The sequence below is a fragment of the Gossypium arboreum genome, chromosome 6 (assembly GCF_025698485.1).
Source record: "Gossypium arboreum isolate Shixiya-1 chromosome 6, ASM2569848v2, whole genome shotgun sequence".
Classification (NCBI taxonomy): Eukaryota; Viridiplantae; Streptophyta; class Magnoliopsida; order Malvales; family Malvaceae; genus Gossypium; species Gossypium arboreum.
In genome coordinates, this window is record NC_069075.1 from 131,540,378 (window position 1) to 131,549,223 (window position 8,846).

An 8,846-nucleotide genomic window follows, 5' to 3' on the forward strand; every position below is an offset into this window, starting at 1 on the left:
TGTAGCTATACCTGGTGCGGTGATGGCAGCTGTAAGACAAAGGGGAGTAGCTACCAATGCGATTGCAATGCAGGCTCCTATAATTTGCGCAATACCACAACCTTACCCTGTTTCAACCCATGTAAGTTTTTTAACACTGGGATTCGAATCTTGCTCCAATTTGCTTCATATCCTGGCTGCTACAGTGCTGTGCATTGGTTCAGGTTCTCTAGGAGCAGATTGCCATGATCTTGGGGTTGGCACACCACCACGCGATCACTCATCATCTCCCCCAGGTAATTTTACGTATATATTTGCTTATAATATATGATATTTAATACATGCTTACAAGCATATATTTTGTGCCTTTCACTGTAGGATTGAGAGAGATAAGAAAGGTTTCCCCGATTGAAGACAGTTGGACACTGTTAATTTTAGGTGCTATATTTCTTCCATTGCTATAAGGAAGAAAATTAAATGGAGGTCATGTATGTCACTCATTTTTCCCAATTGTGATGTGAGAAAATAATTATCATTTTAGTCTAAAAGTTTTTATTTTTTAAAAAAAATTATTTTTCATTTCAATCAATTAATTATAATTTGGATAATTGAATATGGGAGTACCCAGCTTGGGAGGAACTGCACACGACGAAGCAGCACATTTCTTTTATAGTTACAGTGTAAATGGTTATTGGATTTAAATTCGAGATAAAAATTAAATTATTTACCTTTTTTATATAGCAAAAAAATTTCAAATTAATCTTCAAGTTTCAAGTGGTATTTTTGTACTTACTAAAAATATATAAATGCAATTAAATATGCAAGTCAACTTGAGTTAAATATTAAAATACTCAAATTCAGTACATCCAATAATTGGAAAATAATTTTTGAGCACAAAATTAAATTGAATTTATTTACTTACTGTTTTTTCCTAACAGAACTTAAATATCTCTATCACTTTTACCCTATTTATTTTAGTTTGTCGATTTGATTAGTCTGATTAAAAAATTATTTCTTACAAGATTCGGTTGAATTAGTTTTTAGCTGGTTTAATTATTAGTTTAATTAAATTTTTAATCGGTTCAATCGATTTCTGATTTATCTAGTTTAAAGTCACTCTTTAAACTGATCTCTAATTAATTCTTAATTCAATCGGTCTAATTGATTGTTTTGGTATAATTCAAACAATACAAATATTTGAATCTCACGTAAATCGAAATAGAAGGGTGTCTAATTTGAGAGTAGGCAATAGGCATTCATGCATCAAATATGGTAGCCCATTTTCAGTAGTTTTGTGTTTACATGAGAATGGTTTCTAATTTTGACCCAAGACAAATAAAAATCAAAGAATGGGGAATAAGTCATTTCACAGCTAAAACTGATGAAAATAGTTGAAGAGCTTGAGGCATTATAGGCTCTTACCAATAAAAAATGGCACTTAATTTTAATTGCAAGTAGAAGATGAGTAATATAGCTATGTTTATTGACTTTGTGGTAAAAAAATTGCTTTTTTTTTTTTAAGTTTTAGGTCTAAATCTTGTAATTGAAATAACTTTGTTTTTCTATTTAAAAATTCGATTTAGCTCAATTTAAAATTTAATCAAAGTTTAATGTAATTATCAAAAAATTTAAGATAAAAAATGAATAATAGTAATACGAGGACATAAATGAAGTTTGCAACTACAAGCATGTTTATTTATGTATCTGGATATTTCAAGGTTTTAAAGTCCAGTCTCTACTCTCTAATATTATTGTGTGGGATCGATATGAAATGTCACAATTAATAGTGCTAACTATGATGGTTGGCTCCACACCGGCTTCGATTGTGTTATTTGCTGTATATCATTTTAGTGCTAAAGTTCGATAAGCAATATATTTTCTTTGTCAATGAAAAGTTTAGTTATCGATCGCACCATGTTGTTCCGTTCACTTCTAATCACAGTGGCTTGAACATATTATATTGGTCGGTACATGAATAATATTAAAAAATATGAGAAATTTAATTACTTACTATCATAATATGTATTGATCAATAAAAATTACATTAAAAATTAAAGTTCAATATTTTGAACCCCATGTGATGGCCTGATGGTCAAAGGTATTCACCGTCTCAACTATGGCCTAAGTTCGAGTTGCGTTAGTTATTTGGGCTTTGCCTTGTTATTGTAATTCATTAAAAAAAAGTTTAATATTTTAAATTTTAAAATTTATTTTTTCTAGTATATACTTTCACTTTTAAAATATAATTAAAAAAAACTTACTCGCCCAATTATCAAAGAAAAAAAAATCTCCACTCACCCTTCAACTTCTTTTCTCTAATTAATTTTGGATTTATTAAATGATTAATTTTTATTTGTGATTTTATTGATAGATTTTATTAAATCCGCCTTTCTGATACCACTAGAAATTGAGTCGTTACTAATGCAGTGCAACTCTGACACAATATAAGGTTATTACGCCTAGTGGTCCCTTGACAGTCCCCTTATGAAAGTATATATGTTCTCGCTAAAAGTGGGTGGCCTGGTAGATAAAGTGTCCGGGTGGCTGGTCACCAAGTAGATTGGTTCAGTTCAAACCCAAATATGGTGGGAAATAGATCAAAATAAATATGGATTAAGAGCCCACACATGGTTTACATAGAGAGAGATTCAAACATGAGATCTTAAAATTCTCAAAGCCTTAACCTTGTTTAGGGAAGACAATGGAGTGGGGTGGGGGCGACTAATGCTAAATCCACGATCACTCCACAAATGGCACGATCTGGTCCATCACTCCCCTCTCTTTACTATGGATATACAATCTTGAAAACCACTATCACCTCCATGTATATTAAATGCATCCATCCACGCCCCACCCTGCTTTGCTTCAATTTAATTTTTACTACTAATATTTATTTTAATCTTTTTAAAGTCAAGTGAATATTTAAATATAATTCTTAAAAAAAAATTATTTAAACATAAAATATATGATTTTTTTTCTATGTTATATCATTACATTTTTACCCTTTTAATAGTTTAAATATACAAAGATAAAATGGTAAATTTATATAGTGGAGCGGGTCGGGACAAGACAAGTAATTACCATAACCACTCTATACTTACTATTCAAAAGAAAAAAATCCACCACGCCCCATCTCACATTCACTTTTCAAATAAAAAATCTGCTCCATTCAAAGTAAATAGGTTCAACTCAATCAGACGATTTAAGTTTTGTCATCCCTAACTTTACTTATTAAGTTAAAACCTCATTAGTTGTAAGATTATTTTTAAAAATTGTTCTCAATGAAATATTTTGTTTTTCTTCTTTTTTTTTAATTTTTGTTTCTTTTTAATATTTTTTGCAAGTACATGTTAACTATTTAAATTTTAATTATATATTACTGTTGAGATTATTTTTTCCTTTTTCCTTTTATATTTTGATCAATTTGTTTCATTAGAATTTTTAAATAATGGTAACTAATTAAATTACATATTATTAATATAAATTAAAATACTTAATTTTAATTGAAGTCAAATATAAATTGTTTTATAAAAATCAAATATATTTAATTTATAGTTAATTTAAATTTCATTGTTTTGAAATTAAAACTTAAAAAAAGAGAAAATAAAAACACATAGATAAATAATAACAATGTTATAATTGTCTTTTTATTTAAAATTTTCTTAGCAAATAAATCTTAGGTAGGTTTATCGATTTTCTTCAAATCTACAAGGGTAAGTGGACAATCATGAAACCATAGGAGTAAGTGTATTTACACTAAACCCGAGGGGATAAGTGTCTTTTACCCTAAAAATTTGATTCACAATTGAGTTAATTTAATTTTTGGTCGGTAAACTTAGTAACTAGGTCTATTTTGGCATCAAATTTAGTAACTTTTTATATTATGATCCATAAATTTGGATTTCGTAAAAGTGTGATAATGTGTCACTTTGAGATTATATCACGTTATTACTCGAAGTTAAAAAAATTATATTATTAAATATATATTTGAAAATTTCAAGTGATGATCTAATAAAATTGCAGAATGACATCTTATCATATATTTAGAGTGTCCAAATTTAGATATTAAAATTGATTTAATTGTCAAATTTAAATATCAAAATAGGCCAAAATAATAAATCCCAAAATAAATCTAATTGTTAAATTTAACAACAAATTACATTAGCCCTCCCTAGTTATTACAGTTAAATGAAAATTACATTTATGAAGTGTATGTTTATTGATTTATAACCAAATCAATGACATAATATCAGGAAGCATTTTAAAAAATAAATTATTTTATGCATCCTTTCTACTAGACCTATTTATGTGTTGAGTTACTCGTTCAGGCCCGAAGGTCCGCTTGAAATTTGAGAGAGTTTAAATAAAAATATTATGCTCGAAAAATGGGATTGGGCAAAAAAAAAATTAGACTTGCTTAAAATATGGGTCAGGCTCAAGTTTAAACATTTAATGCCCAAGTCCTGCCTGGCCTAACCCAACCCATCTTTAGTTTATAATACTTTAGATTATGTTATTTTCATATATTATATAATGTAGAACATATTAAAAATAATAGACTAAATATATAATATTTCTCTAATGTAAACATTAAAATAATGTTAAGATGACTATATAAAAATTTTAATAAATAAAAATGTATATTAAATATTAAAATAATATAATATAAATATATTTTTAAAAATTAAAAATTATATGGGCGGGCCTAAATGGGCTTGGGTTAGTCTTTTGAAAATATGAGCGGGTCTAGGCAAAATTTTAGGCCCAGATTTCGGATCTGCCCAAACTTGGACAAGTATAAAGTATGCTAATATCATGCTTAGACTCGGCCCATGGACGCCTCTACTTCCCACCACATCATTTATGGTCATTTTCTAATTATTTAATGATAATTCAGCAAATTTTTTCATGTCATTGACATATAATTTGACTTTTTTTTTATCCTGAATCCTGAACTTAGAACCTCAATCCAGAACTTTAAACCACAAATATTGAATCTTAAATCTCGAACCTTAAACTAGAACCCCAAATTCAAGGTTTAGGGTTCAAGATTCAAGTTTGGAGTTCAATGTTCGAGGTTCAAGATAAAAAAATATATATCAATGACATGGAAAAATTATTGAAATGTCATTAAATAATTGAAAATAGACCATAGATAATATAATGGGAAGGATCCATAACATAATTTCTCCTTTTAATTATAATTTGAACAAAAATTTTAATTATTCAAAATTCCATTTGAAATCTCATATAAATTTTAAAAAATTCTATTATATCTTTTTGCTTGAATTAGTTTTATTTTATCTAAATTATTATTTAACGAGTAAAAGATTATATTTTTAAATTTACTTAAAATATATAGATATTAATTATTTTTAAATATTAAGGAAATCGGGCTTAAAGATGAAGTTTAAAAGGAAAAGTAATCAAACCCTAATAAAAAATCCACGTACAAAAAAATTCTCACTTATTCCGAAGTTTCATAAAATCGACTAACTTTTAAAGTTATTTGTTAAATGAATTTTAAATAAAAGAAAAGCTCACCATTTATATTCAATAATTTTAATTAAATATAATAAAAATCTAATTAATTATAAAAACATTTTAATTATTATTAAACTAAATTATAAAATTGCTTTTTACTCTAATATAATCATATTTTTAACGTAATGTATTTTTAATTAATATATATAATCTTTTGAAGTTACAAATACAATCACATTGCAATTATGAAAAATATATCTAAATAACTATAATCATAACTTATCATTATAAAGCTTGATTAGGCTAACAATCAAAATATATCTAGACGTGAATAACTTGAGGGGTAAATGAACAATCTTGAAATCACTGGGGTAAGCGTATTTACAATAAACTTGAGGGTAAATGTCTTTTACCCTCCAAAAATCAATTCCTAATTGAGTTAATTTAATTATTAATTTGTAAACTTAGCAATTAGATTTATTTTTTGGCATTGGACTTCATAGCTTTTCCTATTATAGTCCTTGAACTTGGATTTCGTAAAAATGTGATGATGTTTCACTTTGAAATTATGTCACGTTATCACTAGACACTTAAAAAGTATATATATTTATATATATAATATTAAAAACAAAAATAAAGACTGGATCGAAATATTATAATCGTAGGTAGGTAATTACTAAGTTGGTTCATATATATAAACATATTAGACACTTGATATCTAACCAAATGTAAGACAACTTCCCATTTTCCTCAACATAATTCACAAGTTACTTACTTTGAGTATCAATTTTTCATTCATCACTCAACCATCTTGAGCATATGATATACCATTATAAAGGTATCATAGGGTAGAATATAAAATCATAATTTTATGATTCTAATCTCCACCTTTACTAATCGAAAATATACCTCAAAGCTTCTAAAAATCTATTTTTTTCCAACAAATTGATCTAATTATTAAGTTTAAATATGAAAGTAGACCCAAAATTATAAATATAAAAATAGATGTAGTAGCTAAATTTAACAAGAAATTACATTAATCCTCCCTAGTTAAAATCTAACCTACCCCATCCACAAGGAAAGTTGTGTTCCCAATTTTTTATTGGTAATAATTTTCCCATTTAGGGTTAGTTATGATGATCGAATTTCCCCAATTATTTTATGGAAATGCGTCTGCCAAATCTTTCCATGACTAAGCCACCAAAATCAAGAAATCGTTCAAGTTACAAAAGAGAGAATAATAATAATAATAATAATAATAATAATAATAATAATAATAATAATAATAATAAAAGTCATAACCTGTTATACCTAACAAAGAGAAATCATTTTATGTATGTAAATATGTAATCTGATTTCTTCTTACAACAATCATGGTACGAGGATCAAATCATGAATTTTAGGATCTCTATTCTCTTAACCTTAATTAACTATAAGAATTAATTTAATTGATTATGCTCTAAATTCTTTTTCTAATTATTAATTTTAATATTTCCATTAAGCGAATGCCTTTTTATACTTTACTATTATTTTAAAATATCTCATAATATTTTCATAAAATAATCTATTTTATACTAATGCCCAAAGTTTATTATTATTATTATAAAATAAGATTAAAGGATTATCTTTATCTCTTCAACTTTATTTATTAGAATAAAATTTGAAGAGAATTCATGCATGGCTTAAATATAATAAGACACTCAAACTTAAAATCTTCTAATTCTTATGACTTTAATCTTACCACTAAATCAATGTGTTTTTATGCACGATTTAAAACTTTTATTATTTCTACTATTAATAATACTAATAATGAAAATAATATTCCAATAACTTAAAAACATAAAATTTTAAAAGAATATAAGAATGTGAAGAAGAAGAATAGACTAAAGTAGAGTATATGTGAAGTTATAAAAGGGAAGTTCAAACAAGATTCCATGAAATTCTTTGGTAGGTTTGATAAGTAATTAAAAAAAATAAAAAAGAGTAAACCCAGAAAACAAACAACATGGGACTTAATTTTCCCAGAAAATCAAAATAGTGAGTAGCAGTAAGCGAAAGTCAGTCAACATGCACGACCAGTGTCATTTATTTGCATGGAGAAATAAATAAATAAAAAGTAGGTAAACAAGCAATTCATATGTTTTTTTTTCTTTGATTTGGTCATGAAAATTGCATTAGGTGGAACTAAATTTGTCTCTAAAATTTAATGGATCTTTACCCAATCCTTTCAACCTTACGGTGAATTTTTTTTTGTATGTTAAAATTATGTACATTTTGATAAGTTAATAATTTGTATTGAAAATTTTCAGAAATATATTATATTATTTTTTGTTTTCTTTTTCTCATCATATTTTAAATTATTGGAAGAATTTTTTCTGGAGGGATTGAAATTAAATTAATTTTTTATAAGAGTTAAAATGTAATTTTTTCATTGTAAGCTTAACATTTTATAATTTTTAGAAAGATTAAATCACGATCTTACTATTTTAGGGTAGTCAAATACAATTTTATTGTGTTTTAATTTATAAAATTTGAATTTTGGAGGGGCTAAATCACAAATTTTCTAGGGGGACAAAGTCTCTACCTACCTCTTGGTAATCATGAGATTAAAAATAGCGGTAAAGATAAGATTAACTACTACAGCAATAAATTAAGTATTATAGCGATGAGATTAAAATAATTGATTTTATGTTTTCAATTTAATTACAACAATGAATTAATTAGTTATTGTATTGGTTTTTTTACCTTAGCATTAAAACAATAAAATATAGTAACGTGATATAATCTATTCATAATACAAAATTTGAATTTTCTAATTGTGAATAATGATATTTTAAATATAATTACGATATGATAAAATGCATAAATAAAATACATAAATCCTCATGTCTAACTAAATAATAGTTTGAATTTTTTTTAACAGTCTCATTATAAGTTCGATCATATTTGAAACTACTCATAATCCCTCCTTAACCCATAAATAAGAAAATAATGCATTTTAACATACTCAAATTTACATTCTCTTGCATTAGTAACAATACTCATATCAATTAAACATAGACTCAATCGGCTATTTAGATTGCATTTTAAAAGTGATACTAAAAAACCATGTAAGTGCAATATTCATAATATATTTTTAAAATTTATAAAATTGAAATAAATACTGAGAATTTAAAAGGTATGCTTTTATAACTTTCAATAGTATATAAATATTATAAGTATTTCAATCTCATTAATTTATATAGAAAAGTAAATCTATACTATATATGTTTTAAATGACTTCAATAATGTTTGAATATTTAACAAAGGGAGGGATTTACTGAGTAATATTTTATTATTCTGCTTAATTTAATTCATGTCAAGTATTGAATAATTAAAAATGT